Raw genomic sequence first — 19,525 nt, forward strand, 5'->3', positions numbered from 1 at the left:
TACTCTGTTATTTTTAGTTCTGACATTGGCCTGTAAAATGCCCAAAATCAAGAAGTCGAGCGCATTTTTCCTTCCAAACCTTTTTCGTAGTAGACATTCGCATTAATATTGACGCCACGGTCCAAAAACATCAGCGACTATCGACCGTCACAGTCTCCCAAACTACCACAAATGATGGTGCTTGACATCTTGTGACCATTCGAATGTCTAAATTTTTGTTTGACATTTCTTCTAAGTAAATTTGATCATTTTGTTTGTTTAAGAATTTCTCAATTGGGAAATTTTTCTCATCAGACCAGACTATATTTGGCAATTGGCCACGTTCGTGCAAGCGCAACAGCTCAGCTCCTTCGCTCTATTGAGCCTAGTTTCTTTTTTAATTAGTGAGATCATGTCCTTTTTGGAACCTGTAAGGTTTCACTTTGAGTTCGTTTTTTAGTATTCGTTGCATGGATATTTTCAATATGTTCCGCTGATAAGCCATTTGTCTTCCACTGCCTTAAGCTTAACTTTCCGAATAACTTATGCCTTCTGCCAGATGTGGTTTTTTTCCTACCACCAAAATAGGATTTTGACACAAAAGATTTATTCACATTGAGGTGTTCAAGGGCTCTAACAATAGCCACTTTCAAACTATTGCGTATGAATTCCACCACGGATATTTTTTCCCAAAAAAATTGAGATGCAAATGCTTTTGCAGGCTTATAAACAATAAAATCATCTATCATTATGCAAAATATGGACATAGCATTGCCTGCAGTTCCAAAGTTATAGCAGTTTTAAGTTGGTTGCAGTTAAATTGGGCCACCCTGTATGAGAATCTTTTTTTTTAATTTCATTTAAATTTTTAGATTTTTAAAAACTAATAAATTATTAATTGACATTTTGAGTTTCTACTCTAATCACGATATATTTAAAATAATTAATCAGTTGTGTTTTTGTTATTGAAACGAAAAAGTCTGTTAGTGTATGTATTCCAAAATTTAGTTCACTAAATACATTTCTACATTACTGTAGTTCATTATATTAGTTCAAATATACTAACACCTCACTCAATACAATAAAATATAGATGACGCCTCTATCGACAAATACCAACCTTCAGACAACGCCTGTCAAAATTTCATGACAATCTGACGTTTAGTTCAGAAGTTACAGATACAGAAATATCAACTCTTTTGTAATTTTCGAAACAGTGGAAAGTTTTATAATCAATAAATCAATACTGACGCCTCTGTAATAAGAAAAACAATGTACATTTAAACAACAAAGAATGAACATGATCAGTAAGGAAAAATGTGCAAGCGTAATTATAATCTTATAATATTGTAACAAATAATATAATAAATGATCTTCGTAAAAAGTAACATTGAAGTAAAGACGGAAGAAATATATTTATATGAACATTATTTTAGAAACTAATAATGTACAGTGGGTGCTCGGTTAACGAACATAATCCGTTTAAAGGCGATGTGTGTTACCAGAATTGTACGTAAATCGATCATTGATTTAAGGAGCAGCTTAAATTTCATAATGGTAAGGTATTCGTTATACGAACATATGTTTTTTGTCCGAACATACATATTTATAGTGAATGTGTACGTTGTCCGATTTATTTATTTCAAACTCTTAAACGATCACCTACTGCATTTATACATACACTAAAACCTATTTTGACATGGATTTTTTTTCATGAAAAATAAGTGTAAAAGAAATCGTGCAAAAAAAATATACAGTACATATGAAAAACCAAACATCTTGACACCAAAAAAATACTATAATTAATATTAAAACAATGTCAATTTACATATAAACTGCATACCTTTTTCAGCTGATGGAACATGGTTTTCCACACGGCAGGTTCAAATCGTTTTCACTTGTAAAAGACGCACTTTTCGTCGAATTTGCTTAAATTATGTTCATACGCATATCCAATTTCAGTTTTAATTATTTGATATTTTACAAATAATTCGTTTAAAAATAGGTGTACATTTAAATAAATAAATTGCAAAATGTATTTGTCATTTTGACCAAAGGGAAATTAATTTAAAGTACAGTTTTATAAATGTATTTCCCTACGGTCGGTTAGAATTACACCACAAAATGTATATATTATTGATACCTATTTACGTGAGCAATTTACTAAATTCATCCCTCGTGTACGTTCATGTTTTACTAAACTATTTCTTCAAATTGAAAGTACGAAGAGTAGTGATATTCAATATTTACACATGTAGAACGATCTGTAAATGTACATTCATTAATAAATTATAAAATTTTATTTATTACTTCCATGTTTTGTATTTAATAATTATAAGAAACAAAAATGAATAAAGTATTTTCATATATTTTAAATTAGCGATTTCAATTAAATTTTGTTTTGAAACTTATGCACTTATGTAAAATAAATGGATTTCTATTGGCACATCCTGTTTATGTAACTTGAATAATATGCAAAGTGGAGGACTCTAAAAGAAACTCTACAAATCCTAATCTAAATTTGAATACGCCATACATATGTCATTGCTTTCTATAAAATGTTTAGAAATCACAGTTGATATTTTCACATAAACCCATTAATTTTTCAATTTCAAATTACATTTCCAAGTTCATTTTATACCAAAACCAACAAAAATCACAATATAAGAATGTGCGGTGAATCGCTGACAACGACAAACTTCTATGAAAGTGTTGAAACTAAAAAAAAATATACAAAGCATGCGAATAAATCTTAAGTGTAACGTTTCGAGATAAGGTGGCATTTCTTATCAATTTACAAAGAACAATGCTGCTTTTTCTCTCTTAATCTGAAGGTCACATGTATAACATATTGTGTGATATAGAAACATGGAAATATGTAACATGAATCAACCCTTCTGATGCTGCCTTGTTAAGATGCTTGGAAATTATTGTTATTTTCCCATTATGTAAATAGCAGACATAAATAATGTTTACGTGGTTATAAATAAAAACGATTTTGATTTAAAAAATAAAACAAATATTTCGTTTTAATAATAGAATTTTCAAATGATTTATTAGACTTAATAACGCATTGATACAATTGTTAAAATACCTTACTTATCAGTAATGATATTAAGAAAATGAGAGAAAGATTTAATTAAAATTATCAAGGAATGCGATATTTTATATGAAAAACAATAGTTGGTATTCAAATGAAATGCAATGATGTAATTTAAGCTAATATTTTAAGATGTGATAAACTAAGAACATTTAGCTTCAAAACGTCGAGATTTAAGGACCTATTTTAGAGTTTTAAAATATAGAAAGTCATTTGTTGGATTATATGTGGGATTACTAAGCTTAAGACAGTGTAATAGACCGGAAAGCTAATCTCTCCGCCACAGCTGGATTATTTAAACCCGACTTGCGACAAACTTAGCTGAAATAACGTACGGAATTATATTTCATTAACTTTTTTGTAGTATAATTCAACAAATATAACAGTGTGTTCATTTTGGTAATTATTTATTTGTATATTTATTTGATTAAGTTAAATTTGTACAGACCGAAAAGATTGAATTAATTCGAATTGATGGCAAAGAACAAATTGAAATTCAAATTTTGTAATTCATGTTTTTGTTATTGTATATTTGGTGGACTATATTTTATGTTTTCTGCAACAATTGTCGAAATTGGGCGACCAGAGCGTTCAGCGTCATCGATTGAGTTATAAGACGATTCCATGTATTTGATAACGTACCTAATTTTTTTACCTCAAACTTTTCGAAAAAGGGCACATCTTATAATTGAGAAAATAAGGTAACCATTTGTTTTGGACGAAAGACCAAGTTATTAACTACTTACAACAATATTACACTATAATTAAACCCAACTCAAACCACTGTTGCGCTCAAACACCATTCTTTAATTATAACATTACACTAATTTAAAATGAAAAATAGAATAATTAAAGTTTTTCGGTACATTGAATATTATAAAATTCCAATTAATTGAAAAAAAAAAACTAAGATGATTGTATTTATGTACTTGTTTTTATATTTGTGTCTTTCCGCAAGTGGAAGAAATAAAAATTGTTGGCGAAAGTGCGATTTTATGTTCCAAAATATATTGCCGACTATACATGTGTATGCTATTTATTTCGCTCTAATATTATTACTTCATTCTAGAAAACTTAAAGATGTGAATAGATATATAGCGATATTTATTAGTACAAACGTTTTTATTTGAAATAATTCTATATACAATATGAATTATATGTTAGAACTATATTTACAAAAGGTATATTTATTTAAAAAGAAACATTACAAATTGCTATTGATCCTTTTGCCCAATTAATAAATAAAATTAATCGAAATTTTAAACAGAACCGGAACGTCAATTTTTCAATTGAAAAACTGAAACCGGAACAAAATTATAATAACGGTTAATTTCGGTTCATTTTTTTCATTAATTTCATTCATTAATCGTTTTCTTTCGTATGCAAAAATAATTATAAAAATACATACATACATTTTCGTTTTTAACAATAAAACAATCAATTTTTTATTTTAATTTAGTTTTAAATCAAAACCTGATGGATATATCAATACTACAAATCTATTTCCGATGTTCGTATGAACGTCCAATATGTTTTTTTTCACATGAATTACGTTCATTTAAAAAAGTATACATGTACCAAAATGTATGTATTAACATTCCAATTAACGTACATTCTTTTATTGTATAACAATGTGTGTACGCAAATGTATGTTAACTGTATATTTCATAGATTATAATTATAAACTAATTGAAACGGTTTATGGGTCACGTGGCAAAAAAGTTGAGAATCTCTTCTATATTATTTTTTAAATTGTTTTCTTTAGACAACATTTTTTTCACTTAAAACAATTTAACAAAATACGACAAAACGTATCTTATATATAATTTCAGATAGACAAATATTGTATTTTCTATACTGTAAAGTAAATTGACGTACTTTAAGTTATGTGTCTAAATTAAAAGTTTAAAATATTCAATTCATAATATTGTCTTATAAACATATAATTATTATGTATCAATGTTAATACTGGATCATAAATATGTTATTCATTTGCTATATAAATTAGTTAGGATAGTAGAGAAATTATATAAAGGTAAAACATTATTTTTGAAAAAAGTTTTCCGGAAAAAAATAATAATTTGAATAACAAACCTTAGAGCAATAAACATACAAAGAGTAGGCACACGTAATAATCACAAAAATTTATTGGGTCTATCCTAGTTACATTAAATAATTTCGCCGAATCTTAAATATCATAAAAGCATATTCACCTGTAATCATATATGTTAGGTATTTAGATATTATAAAGTAGTTCTGTTATTTTATTGGAGCAATAAAATTATGTGCAAAAAAAAGCAGGTAGAATTATATGAAAAGGGAAAGTGGATGAAATTATGTAAATATATATAATAAGTCTGCATCAATCACTGCAGATGGAATCTTGTACATCATTATTCAAAGACAGTTGAATAAGTGCTATATGTTAACATAGAAAACACAAACGCTAACAAAAAAAAAACCAAAATAATGATGGAAGCTATAGCTGAACATAATATACGATTAAAAACAAACAAATAACGATTCTCAGAAATGTGTTGAATATGTACACAACACCTATAAACCAGGTGAATCAACCATCATAGACATAATTACAAGAGAAAGAGGAAACACTGCCTCAGAATATGTACACAACACCTATGAACTAGGTGAATAAACTATTATAGACAGAATTACAAGAGAAAGAGGAAATACTTCATCAGAATATGTACACAACACCTATGAACCAGGTGAATCAACCATTATAGACAGAATTACAAGAGAAAGAGGAAACGCTCCCTCAGAATATGTACACAATACCTATGAACCAGGTAAATCAACCATTATAGACAGAATTACAAAAGAAAGAGGAAACACTCCTTCAGAATATGTACACAACACCTATGAACCAGGTGAATTAACCATTATAGAGAGATTTACAAGAGAAAGAGGAAACACTTCCTCAGAATATGTACACAATACCTATGAACCAGGTAAATCAACCATTATAGACAGAATTACAAGAGAAACAGGAAATACTCCCTCAGAATATGTACACAACACCTATGAACCAGGTGAATCAACCATTATAGACAGAATTACAAGAGAACGAGGAAACACTCCCACAGAAAAGACTACACAAAATTATTTTGTATACATAAATGATCATTTTATTTTTATTTATACAGTCAAGTCTATTTTTCTTCAGTTATTTTTAAACAGTCCTGGATTTTGACGTAACCGTTATCCGGTCTATGCGAGGTATTGCTGCATTTACATTTTTTCTGTGTATCTAAATAACATTTTTTATTCCAATTGTTTGTTCAAACTGCACTAATAAAATAAGAATTTTTATATGTTGTTGATAAAACTAATAATGAGCATTATACGTAATTTAAATAAATAACTAATGGTAATAAAAATGCTCATTAGTTCATGAATAATAAATAGTTAAATTATAATGCATATAATTAAAAATTTTAAGTTTATATATAAACTACATTGTATTGAAACGTTAAACAGTTGCCTCATGTGGTAAACGCAAATGATATAAATATATGTATACCTTTATAGGCTGCAATTCCATAATGTTTGATTGATTGGCGTTTCCATAGGTGATTCGCAATCGCCCACTAGATTAAATGCGCATAAGCAAATCATTACAAAAAGAAAATAATAAGCATACTCATACACACATATAAGTTTATGATAGCGTATGTTAACTGTCGGAATATGCAAATGGTCGTAACTCATTGTTCGCATTTCCTGCACCGATTAAAACACCAATTTGTGCCGGAGCAAATCCATACATTATGAACCCAGAATAGAACACGCATCGACGAAGTTGCGTAATGCAACGAACAACCGTCCTCTATTCATATAAATTTGCATTGTGCATCAATTCACAAGAAATTTTCTTCGTCGAAATGATGATCATCATTCATTCAACATTCGCATCAATTTGCCCGACGCGTTGCTCCACTTTCATTATTCCACTCCATATTCTTTGGAAGGATAAGAAGATGATAAGATCATCCTGTTGTTACAGGCTCCAAACATTTTGATTCAATTAATTGTAAAAAAAAATCAAATTTAAACTGTGTAGATTATAAAATCTATTTTGTTTATTTTGTCGATGCGTACGGAAAACTCGAATGCGGTTTGTAAACTGCAGAATTAGAGCGTTGTGTTTTGTCGGGGTCGAAAGTCAGCCTATGTGAAAATTCATTACCAAACAGCAATTCATTTGTCACGTACTAACGAACTTTTTTTAAATTACTTGTTATTTTATAGATTTTCCAATAGATAATTTAAATTTAAACCAGTTGATTGTAATTGTTAATTACATCACACTCTGTATAATATAAATCAGAAGACATTTCTAATACAGTCATACCTCGGTTAACGTTACTTCTAACAGCGAAGTTTAGATATAACGACGTTCGCAATTTTAAGCATATAAAATATTCCAATTTAAGGGTAATTAAATTAAAAATGAGGTTATCCAGATTTAGAAAACCGAAAACGAAATTAAAGAATTTCTTGCCAAAAACTGTTGACATTAAATTTTTTTAGTGAAATAATTTCGCAGACGACTTGACATGCTCACTGATTTCAGCGTTTATAATGTCTAGGTCCATCCATGTGAGGACACAGGACAGCGACGCGTTGTGGCCGTGTTTTTGGCAACGACCACAGTCCTGGGGTTGTCTGACTTCGGTATGATGCCTCTCTTGGTTTCAAGAATAACATCCATTCTGTACCGGCCCCTCTCGACCACAATTTCGATAGTTTCAAAAGTGTTCAAAGATTTTTTGTTTGCAAAATACTTCTTATCAGTTGATATAGTAGGTGTTTGTGGCGTTTTGAAGACCTCGGCACTGTCATCTTTGGTTTTCTCTGTAATATTTTTTTTTGCGGATTCTTTCTTCGGTTTTCCGCCCTTCCGCTTTCCCTGCTCCCATCTGGAACCCGTGACCACCAAAGGGCAAGATAATGAATCTCTGCTTCCCGCTCCATGGTTATAAGTATGAACTGCGATCACACAGCACACACTCGATACCAAACGAAGCCAAAAAACAGAAATGTTTCTTGTCACAATGCTGCTTTCAAACATGTATATTAATTTATAACTTAGTCAAATAAATTTCAAATACAATCTCTTTTGTACATTTTGTTAATATTGCCGTAATATTTAATCTTGAATTCTCCGGGCTATAAGACTTTTTAGAAACAAAAAAAACTATTCTACTTAGATCATTTTGTTTACTAGATCTATAGCTAATTATTACAAATATTTACATATTTTAAATTACTCCCACAACTTGATCTTTTTATCATTTCACTATAAAATAGGAAATAAAGGTCAACAAGACCTACAGTCAGTAGACCTTTGCAGCAGTTGAATTTTATTTTTATAATTGTGTTGATTTTTTTTTTAAGTTTGTAATTCATTGTTGCAATAAATATAATTATCAAGGAAATAGAGTTTTCTTTTCATTTTAATTATTGCCAGGAAGAATAGAAAATAATATCATTTAATTCTTTGTCTTTCCACCAACCTTCTCATTAACTTGTACCGCGCACAATTTCGCCAGTTTCTGTCGTATCATTTAATTAAATTAAGGTAACCACTGCAACTTGTGAACTAAACGTCAGATTTCCGTGAAATTTTGACACGTGTCATCTGAAAATTGGTACTTCCTAAAATTCATATGGATTTGTTGATAGAGACGCCATCTATATGTCATCCTACGAACATGTTGAGTGAGGTGTTAAAAAAAGTAACAGCATAATGTAATGAAACAAGTAATTTAATTAATTATATGCAGAAATTAATAATTACTTGTTATTTTTTTTTAATTAAAGTTGTTAATTACTATTTTGAAAAGTGAATTTAGTAAAATCCAATTAAACTGAACAAAAAATGCTGTCTTAAGTAATTGTTATAAAAATTAGTTAATATCAATTATTTTCATAACAAGTGTATCTCTATACTTTCAATTAAACTAGTATTTAACAGTAGTATTTAATTTGTAATTATAATAAAAATATAATATAATTGTTTTGTAGAATATTGTATAGCTATGTTTTTTAAAACAATTGTTTGGAAACATTTTATATTGCTATTATTTCATTATAAAAATAGTAACGAAGAAAGTGTTATCTCATTGAATCACTCAATCGTACCTAGATCTTTAAATTTTAATGAAATTTTAAAATATTATCCACTTTTTATTTATTTAGAAAGTATTTCAAAATAATTGTAGAAAATTCTATAGCTATAGTATAAATAATAATTGAAATAAAGTGCTTTGTGATTATTTGTTAAAAAAAGTGCATTACTGTAGCAATTTAATAACAAAAAACGTAATAGAGGAAGTATGCATTTTCTTGGTCGAAGTTTTTTAGAATTTCATTTAAACCTTAAAACAAATGTTATACTGTGTTAAGTAATTATGAAAAAATAGTTAATAGCAATTGTATAAATAAAAAAGTACATGTAATTGTTATGAAAGTGTTTAAAAATAATTGTTTTAGAGAAAAGTCTAAGCTCTAGTTTAAATGATACCAAAGAATTTGTAATTGAAATAATTTGTTTACAAAAACAATGCATATGAAAAAAGTGCATTGCTATAGTTTTCATAGGAAAAAAGTAACAAAGGAAGTGTGAACTCACTGCATGTGCTTTTTTCTCAGGCATAGTTTTTACAATTTCAATTAAATAGAAAAAAAATGTTATGCTCTGTTATGTAATTATAATAAAAGTAGTACATCTCAATAATTGTAAGAAAAATTACTCGCTTAACGAGCGACGTTTCGCATAACGAGTGACGATGAGAACAGAAGTCCCGGATTACGCGCCTGCTACATCATTTTTAAAACTTGTGTACACATACTATATGTATATTTTAATATATTGCAGTATACAAGTAAAAATCCGGAAATTTTGGAAAGGATTAAACTCGTTAAGCGAGGTTCCACTATAATCTTTTTTAAAACAATTGTTTGATAAAAAAAAGGTGCTATAGTTTTAATAGAAAAAAAAAGTAACAAAGGAAGTGTCAACTGACTGGATATGCACTTTTCTCGGTCGTCTTTTTTATTGTGCGCGATCGGCAAAAACGAGATCAGAATTTGCGTATTACAAAATACATGAGGTGTGTTGCTATTTCAATGAGTGCGGCGTGAAATTGGTTTTCTCGATGTCAGATTTTTTTTCTCGATTCAAGGAAACTGTAAACCATATGAAACTGAGTAAAACGCTTCCTGTTGCCACACGCGCAAATCAATAAAGCGAAACAATAACTCTTCAGATTCCTATCACGTGCATTACATATGATAACAGCTCACTAGTTTATTTTTACAATCTCAATTTAGCTGCACACACGCGTTATAATATTTTTTTCACACATGAAACAATATGATTATCCTGGATTTGATGTTATATTAACATCCATATTTTATATTATAGTTAATAAAATATGTATGTTGCTGATTATCATGTCGATATTACATGTAGTTCATGAAAAGAACCAATTTAAATAAATTATAATTGCACTTTTTGAAACTGCCTCGATTTTTTCGGTAATAAAAGTAGTTAAAACACACAAAAAATAAAAGCACAAAAAGAGTATTCACAGTATAAATAGAAAGAAACGATACTTTGTACTTTTTTTTAAATTCAAACCCTATTATAGTGAATCGCTGTATTTGTATGATATATATTGAGGAACATAGAGTAATAATTGGACAAAAAATGGGTCTATATCAAAATTCCGACAATATCTTTTATTATTTGAAATAAAATTTAAAATATTCTAAATTTAAATTAATTTATTATTAAGGTTAATTATGAATAATAATAATAAAAGATTATGTCGACATTTTGATACTGTCGGGATTTCAAATGTCGGAATTTTGGATTAATAATATTATCTTATAAGTAAAAATCTAATTATTTCTTAATTTATAAATATTTGTTACCATATTTTGTTAACCTCTATCACATATTTTACGTATGTAAAACGTTTTAAAATTTGAGTGTATCATACTTCCTCAAAGTATTGTCTCATAAATTTTTGGTAAATCTTATAGACAAAGTAAAAACTTATTTTTTTTTCTGTAATTAACCGATACAAATTAATAGACTTTCAACGCTCTCATTATTATGATTTTGCACGTTCATTTTAAACAAAAAAAAAAGTAATTAAAAACAGTAAGTAAAAAAATAAGAAGTAATTAGATGTTGAACTTTTTTTCAATGAAAAAAAAAATATAAGTAATAATTGCAAATTGTAATATATCCAATTAATATTACTTAACGGACAATTAACTTGTGAAAACAAACTAAAAAAACCTTTGCACCTACATTAATTAATATAACTTTTAAACGAACAAAATATTCATAACACTAAATATTATTTATTTATATTTGTATTAACGTACAAACTCGACCGTAGCTTTAACGATGAGGATGAATCCGAACTAACCTTAAACTTAATTTTGAAAATAGACCGCGTGTTCCTGTAACCTTTCGGATCAAGAGCTATGGTTAATCAAAATTTATTGCTTCCATTTGCACGTCATGCATGGAAATTTTACATGCGAGAAGAAAAACGAAAACAAATAAATTGAAACTAAAAAAATCTTCAAGTTAAAACACGTGCGCGATATTTATATAATATACAAGTACGTAGAGTATAAGTAATTAAAACGAGAGTTGTTTTAATAAGGGTGAATTTAAAGAACTAATTATTCTAAAATGTTTGTATTTCTGCAACGTAGTTGACGGTCGAAGGAAAATGTCGTTAAAACGAGAGCATGAAAATAATATTTGTGGTACAATTATTGTTTGTCTGTGTGTTTTTTTTTTAATTAAAGTAGAGAATTGTGCAGGTTTTACGAACTGTGTAATATTTTTCTTTATATTTAATTTCTGGTAAAAGCAAAAAAGAAGTTTTGCTCTCAAAAACTTATTTAATTAAGTTTCATTCTTGTTCTAATTGGAGATTAATTGAAGTTTAAAATTAGGAAAAATTAGAGTTTTAAATTAGTGTTTTGATTATCATATCATAAGATTGAGAAAATAAAAAATATGTTAAATATCTTAACGTTGTACGACTTACGTTTGTTTGAATGAAATATCTGTGAAGTGCTAACGTTGTCCATTAAACCTTCTTAAATGGGTGCGCAAATTTGCATGTCACCATGGAGAGATTTGTGCACTACGAGATTCGGATTGTCGTATTGTATTTTCGTATATGCGTAGGTGGTAATAAGGAGGTATGCGTTTTATGTCCGATAGGATTCAAGTCGGGAACAAAAATGCACTTTTGCACGGGCAGACAATTTTGCGCGCAAACTCGATCCCCAATGGTCACATTGCAACTAAACGACGAATTAACGCTATCCACACTTCGGCGCTTACATGAATTATGTATTGTTATTATTATCATCATCAGTATTTGCCATTGGATCGGCCAACACCAATAGCGGCATTTGCCATTAACATTTCTGATATTTATGTTGTACAATTTTACAAAACGCTGACTCTTTACTCTCATTGTTTATAATTTATTATTATTACTAGTTTAACCATTCATTTGTACCAATTTAAATTCTTTCTATTTTATTACAATCAATTCAAATCTATTATTAGAATTGTTGATATTTTTAATTAAATACGTATCAACATACTTTTTATTATCATGACCATAAGACGCTCCTATTTTCTATATTTTTCTACTATCAATGCAAACTCTTGCCACTTATTATTGATACTTTTTTTTAATAGTTGTAGTTTTATTATAAGAGATTGAATTGTTATTATTTATTTTTTAAAGTAAATAATAACAATATAAAATGTTCAGAAATTCACTTAGATTTGTGTTACAGCGGTGGAAATCGAAATCCCGACAATCAAAATCCTGACGTTCGAAATCCCGACTGTATCAAAAGCCCGACAACCATAATCCCGATTGTATCAAAATCCCGATTGTATCAAAATCCCGATTGTATCAAAATCCCGACTATATCAAAATCTTGACTGTATCGAAATTCCGACTATATCAAAATCCCGACTATATCGAAATCCCGACTATTAAGCGAATCTTCGCTTGTAATCTTTTTTGAACAAAGAAAAAGTTTAATTGAATAAACGGTCAACTTACATCAAAGAAAAGTATCATCTTCTTAAAGTATCATGTTTTATGCTATTTAGGTGATTTAAAAAAAAATAATTGCCTTAAATTTGAGTCTTTTTTTTATTAAATTCGTTCGAAGCTTTGTTATCAGAGGTATTACTGGATATCCATATACTGAAATTAAAGAATAATAAAATATATTAACATTACTAATTATAGCTGTATAATTAGCAATATCATTTTAATTAAGTTGAATTAATTATTCAACGATTGGTTAATTATGTGGCGCTTACTCCAGCCCGGATATGACGTCTTGCTAAGTGACGTTATATCCGGTACGGTACGCCCCACTCTAACCCGTAGCTGGTCATCATCTTCAAAATTATATTAAAATGATTTACTACTTCGTTTTATTTTAAATTTGTAAACTTATTATATTTATGTATATTCAATTAATATAATTAAGTAAAATTCCAATTATTTAATGATTTTTTGAAAAAAATATTGTTCAATTACTACATCATATTTATTAAATAATTAATTTAAATTGAGAAATAAAATTTGCACATAAATTTCACACTAGCGTAAACTTGTATACATAAATTAATTGATTATAACTTGGAAGTTTTTATTTAGTGTTATTGCTTTTTAATTGATTGAATTGTATAACTAATTAAATAAATAGCACTATAGACTAGCATAAAACTACTTTTTTATAATATATTATTTGTTTGGTGAGAAAATACATAGCCATATATCGTTATTAAATACAATATATGACAAAATATTAATTATTCATATTTTTACGTATATGAATCCACTTGGAACTGTTGCTTTCCATACAATCATACCTTGATTAATGAAAACGACATTAAACGAATCTTTAAACGATTTTAGTGGAGAAATACTATGGCCATAATGTGCCATTTCTTTGTTTTCTTCTTTAGAAACCTGTCTGATATAGATAATAATCTGAATTAGTGTAAAGGAAATGAAAAGATTGTTTTCCAACAAAGAAAAAGTTTTATTAAATAAACAGTTATCAATGTGAAATTGCATTTTAAACTATGAGTTTTAACATTAGTTTCATTTACTAATTGTAAATACGGAGTTATTTTATTTGACACTAATCGCTTAAAAATAACAATTCTTCCTAAATCATGATCATTTTCACTACAAAAATATAAAACGTTCACAATGTTATTTTTACATAATTGCTTTTATATTTTTTTCGGTAGCAAATTTAGATATTCAATAAATTTCTAACATTCTTTTCATCATGATTTCGAATAATCAATTGATTCATCTATTTCGATAACTTCAATTCTAATTTCGTGTATGTTATTTTCTTCTTGAAATACCATGTATTATTCCATTTAAGTAAATTATAGGAATTTCTTTCAATAGTGTCTGTAATAGTGTTTTTTTTTCAAAAACTTTTAAATGCCTTAAATTTTAATCTTTTTTATATAAACTTTTTGAGAATCTATAAATTCCTAAATTTCTAAACCCAACAAATTTCTAGACAACTGAATCAGACAACAATGTCAACTGAATTAACATCGGATAATATGGACTATCAAAATGCATCTCTGAACACACTAACCAGTTAATTTTTCTTGGATATGTCCTAGAAAATTATAATAATGCCCCACTAGGCATATTGTAAAGGTATAACAATGCGTGTACCATCGCCCCTCAAAGAGTTAAATGTGACTTGAAATTGAGTACTTCATTATATCGAAGCTTTTTATCTAGTATTCGGATATCGATATTCTGAAATTAAAGAATAAAAAATATATCATATAATTATAAATACATAAACATGTAATGAGTAATTATAAGTGTTTAATTAGCAATATTTTTTAAATAAGTTAAATTCATTATTCAACGATTGCTTAATTATTTAATATTCGACAATAAAATTACCCACTTTTTAAATGTCAATGTAATTTTAAAATTAATTGTAACACCAAATTAATTAAATTCCAATTATTTAATTAATTTTTAAATAAAATTTTGTTCAATTACTAAAACCTATTTATTAAATAATGCATTTAAATTGCACATAAATTCCACACAAGCATAAATTTGTATACATAATTTAATTGAATACAATTTTTTTTTTGGAATTATTGAAAGTGAACTTATTATTTGAAATAATAATTTAAAATTTTCATTTTTTTTGCTGGTGCGAGCTTTTGCTTATTCATCCTTGATTATCAATTATTCTGTTTGGATCAGTTGATGTACACATGTTATTTGAAATAGATAGATTAAAAAAAAACAAGCATTTCAGTATTTTACTGTACTACAACATGCAAATGAATAGGGATTATTGTGTTGAAATTGTATAAAAATGGTATTACATATATTCAATAGAATACACCAATAACGATTTTACTAAACATGTAAACATATTGAAATAAACTTTCAAATATTCTAACTTACATTTCTTCTATTTTATGGAGTAGTTTTATTTTTTAGCAACGATATCCATCTAACGTTTTAATTATAAAATTAAATAGTCTGTATGTCAAATTATAACTAATTGTTCGGACGTACGTGCACAATATTCATACGTATACTTTATTGTACGTATGACACTTTATTCCATGTCTTATTTCCATCTTTTCTTTGATTAATATATTTTTTGTAACTCCTAAAACTAAACTAATTTTTAGCAACGTTTTCCATAAAATATGTTAATTATGAAATTAGACAGACTATATGACTAACATCTCATATTTAATTAATGTATTTTTCTTTGTAGCTCTTAAAACTAAAAGTTTAACGACGTTATCCATTAAATGTTTTCATTATAAAATTGTATAATCTATATGTTATATGAATACTGATATACTTATAAAAAAAATTGCATATAAGTTTGCTTGTACGTACACAACATTCATACAAATGTATGCTTTAGCATACACAATTCATAACAATAAAATTTAAATTTTATTTCAGACAAATCATTTTTATAATTCAAGTGTGCGTGTAAATAAGTTACGTAATAAACGTTAATATCCACATGGAATTTTCTTTCTGACTTGTAATTATTAAAAAACATCTTGTTTTTTAAGTTTTGTCATGTTATTCATGCATTTGCTATATATTTGTTCATCTTAACGTACACAAGATTCATACGTATATCGAATCTTAAACAAATGTACGTTAAATGAACATTGAGCTGTAAAATGGTAATGTATAAAATTAAAACATCATAATATACAAAAAAATAAAGTAATATGAATTAAATCCATTATTATAATAGCAGATAAAGAAAATTATAAATACACACTAAATAAGTTTGATAAGTTATACGAGTCTCTCTGACTTAAATCAATAAAATAATTTCTACAAAAAGATCATGAATCCTCCATTTTCTCATATTTTTCTAAGCATTTGTGAGGTGATTTGTTTTGTCACATATAAATTCATGCATTTACGATCTATTAATTCAATTCAACATGTACACAAACGTATAGTCAGACCGTATTGCAAACGTATCTTAAAAAGTTGTACTTTATCTGAATGTTGAGCTGTATATTGTTGAATTATACATTTAAATAAAATAATATACTTTAGAAATTATTAAAGAAACTTTCAAAAAATATGAATTCTAACCGTTGATTATGAAAATTATAAATCTACAATAAATAAATTATACAATAAAGATGATAGTTGTTTGTTGTTTCTGCTTAATATATCTAAGGATATAATAGATGAATAACTGTTTTCAATATACATTCATACGTTTATGAATTCTATATTCACTCGAACGTACTCAACATTCATACGAACGTACACTTTGCTATCACATCTGACGTCATATACATATCAATATTTATATTTAATTTCATTTATGATGCTCACTCCAGCCCACTTATTTGACGTCACCTGCAAGCCCGGTACGGTGCAACCCACTCCAGCCCGTAGCTGGTATTCCGGGAAGGTCTGATAAGGGTACTACCTGGTTAGGGTATATAAGCGGCAACATATCTGTACCCGCTCCATCCGCCCCGTCCTCATCTATCCTTCCATTATCCTCTCAATTGCTTCCCAATCAAGCCTTCAGCGAATCCATAGCTTTGAGATAAATGTCATCCGTAAAATCCTCAAACTCCACTACCGCCACCCCAGCGAGCACCTCCACGACCTAGCCTCACTCCCCAAAATCCCCGAATTCATCCAAAAACTCCAAGCCTCGGACTCATTATACTGTAAAAAAAACCTTTATATACTATGTATCACAATGTAGTGTAACTAGCCATGATTCACCGTAATAAACATATATACGAGCATCTCCAAACAGTCACAAATATTTTTTTAAATGCAAAAAAAACTAATATTTGTGTATCATATATAATATTAAATAACTATTTAACAAATTTACGTTAAGTAAGTTCTAATCTGTGTAAGGATATATTTTCTATTTTAACTAATTTAATTTACGTTAAATATTATTAAAGAAATATCTATGTAATATGTATTACACTCAAAATTATAATTACATAATAAATCTACACAAAACATAAATTAAATGTCCACGTGGGTGTACTCTTTGACTAACCGATTGTTCTCTAATCTAGTAGGCACAATCAACTCCCTGCAGAGATACTCGATTACCGGTTTCATGTTACAATGAAAATTGTTTTCCCAATAATAGTATCTGCAAAGTCTGACAATGTAAAGTTAGTTATTAGCGTAGTCATCGTAATTACGTGGTGCCCTTTATGCGAACCCTTTATGACTACAGCCTGCAGTGTGCGTATGAAATACACAATTTTCCATTTGCACGTTGTGTTTTTGTTTTCGGCAAACGTCAGCCATGAGTGATGTTTGTCACTACATAAGAAATACGTCGTGATTGTAACGATATCAAACAGTGATGATTGATAGTGTCTGGATCGACCGAGGCGCAACGATTATTATTAATTAACAGAATTCTAAGGAAAACAAGTTCATTTATTAAAATCTCACATTTAATAAGCTCCTCGGCAATTATCCAATTTTTTGTAATCAATAAACTGTACGAAAATAATTGCATAATTAATAATATTAAGTTCTTAAGCACTTGCATGATAAATGTGTTTTTTTATATAAAATCTGACAAATACGCAGTGAAATTTAATTTAAATGATTTTCTGTTTATTAACTATAAAATCTCTAAAGGTAATGAGTGATAGATATAATGTCATGGTTATATATATTTTTATGTCGTAATAATTTTGTTTACAATCTGTTCATCAATGTGAACTTGAAGTAAATTTAAGATCGCGGTTGACATTAAATGGATAAGCTTTCCCGATGGATAGCTACCATTATGCTGATTTTGTACATTAATAGTTACTTAAATCTACATACAAAAATTAGTGGTTTGCAATGCTTCAGCCTGTTTGTTGTTTCACTGTTGTCGAGTAAGCCAATAGCCAGAACATTAGTTTGTGACTTCAGTCTATCTTGGTATCTACTACTAAATGTTAGTATTGTATCCTTTACCACATTTATATGAAGATTTTCATGTATTAGTTTATTCTTGACGAACCATGGAGCCCTAAAAATTAGGCATTTTGAATGGAACCTTTGTATAATTTGTATCCACAATTGGATACCATACGTCCATACTGGTTTTAGTATAGCTTTGTATATAAGTAATATATTTTCCACTGATAATTCCGACCTTTTAACTAGAAGCCAGTAGAGCTTTTTAAACTTTATTTGTAATTGCATGATTACCTCTTAGCCTGAATGTGATCTTTCCAAGTGAGTCTTCTGTCGAGATGAGTTTTGTTGCTTTGGGCAGTTTTTGTCCATTAAGTCTTACAGTTGAGCAGGTGACTTTCTTTAGCGTGAATATGAGTTATGGTTACATAGATCAATTTTAATTAATTATTATTTGAAAGTAGATCAAAATATTAAAGTGTAACACCTCACTAAATAAGTTCGAAGGATGACTAATAAAACAACAACTTTTGGGCTATATTCGACTTTATTCATCAACAGTGATACATTCAATCCAACGCTTCTCTAACATTTCGATACCTTTCTTGTAGAACGATCTATCTTTGGCCTCAAAATACGCTTCAGTTTTGGCAATCATTTCTTCATTATTTTACTAACAAGATTTTTATATTTTTTATTATTTAGTTATAATTTTACTAGATAACTTAAAAAGTAAACATTTTATATACATTTTATTATTACATCTAAAGTGGTCTTTTATTATACTACGATATAATTTCTGTTACGCAATTTTTAATAATTTTCGTCTTCGCGTTTTATTTAATTACTGAATTACCGGAAATCCTCATTAGATT

General features: G+C 28.1%; 1 protein-coding gene across 1 annotated transcript in view; it reads right to left on the reverse strand.

Annotated features, from left to right (window-relative positions):
* The window catches only part of LOC108567943 (orexin receptor type 2-like), a 42,898-nt gene extending 30,457 nt beyond the window's left edge, over positions 1-12,441 (reverse strand). Inside the window, exon 1 of the mRNA XM_017928760.1 lies at positions 12,186-12,441. The gene's annotated coding sequence lies outside the window, so the exon portion shown is untranslated. The remainder of the gene's footprint in view (positions 1-12,185) is intronic.
* Between the last annotated feature and the right edge of the window lie 7,084 nt (positions 12,442-19,525).

The sequence above is a fragment of the Nicrophorus vespilloides genome, unplaced genomic scaffold (assembly GCF_001412225.1).
Source record: "Nicrophorus vespilloides isolate i.1.1-1 unplaced genomic scaffold, Nicve_v1.0, whole genome shotgun sequence".
NCBI classification, from domain to species: Eukaryota; Metazoa; Arthropoda; class Insecta; order Coleoptera; family Silphidae; genus Nicrophorus; species Nicrophorus vespilloides.